Here is a 704-nt window from a genome sequence, read left to right as displayed (position 1 = left end):
ACTTTCTGGGCACGTAGTGGCGATATAGATCCTTTCTCGGCCAGATCTCGGCGAACAGTTGTTCTTATTGGGCACGTAGTGGCTACACAGATTATGTTTCGTCGTTACGAAGTGTGCCCTTTAATATGTTCGACATGCAGAGTTTGTATATATTATATATAAACATGTTTATTACGGACTCTGGCGACCTGCGATCACTTACAAAATACAAAGTTCCATTGCTATTTCTGAAGTTCTTAAATGTCGCTTTAGTGTAGTGCTAATTAAAGCTGGTCATGACCGTATTCAAGTTATTGGCTAGTTATATGCTAATATATATACATATATATATAGTGGCTGGGTGGGTTAGATGGGACCCCTTTTCATTATAGTTTCGCGTCCCATTTAGAAATAAACAAAGAATTATAAAACCATATCCCTACGACTCCTATAGATCTTTTAAAACATAGCCAAAAGATGATTTCAGATAGAAATATTAAACCGTTTGAATAAAAAAATGAAACTTTTTATCCTCGCGTGGCGGGGCAACGAACTACACGGCCCAAATTCAAACAATGGGCGGCGGTAAAGGACCTTCTTAGCTGTTCTTACATTATCTGCTAACCCTTGGGACCCTAAAAACTAACCCCAAACCTGATTTTAAAATCCAGGACTCTTTACTGGTACCAAACACAAACAGGCTGTACAAGTCGTACATAAAATGT

This window comes from Ciona robusta, chromosome 4, assembly GCF_009617815.1.
Source record: "Ciona robusta chromosome 4, ASM961781v2".
NCBI lineage: Eukaryota > Metazoa > Chordata > Ascidiacea > Phlebobranchia > Cionidae > Ciona > Ciona robusta.
The sequence above is the reverse complement of the archived record's forward strand: the minus strand, read 5'-3'. Positions refer to the sequence as shown.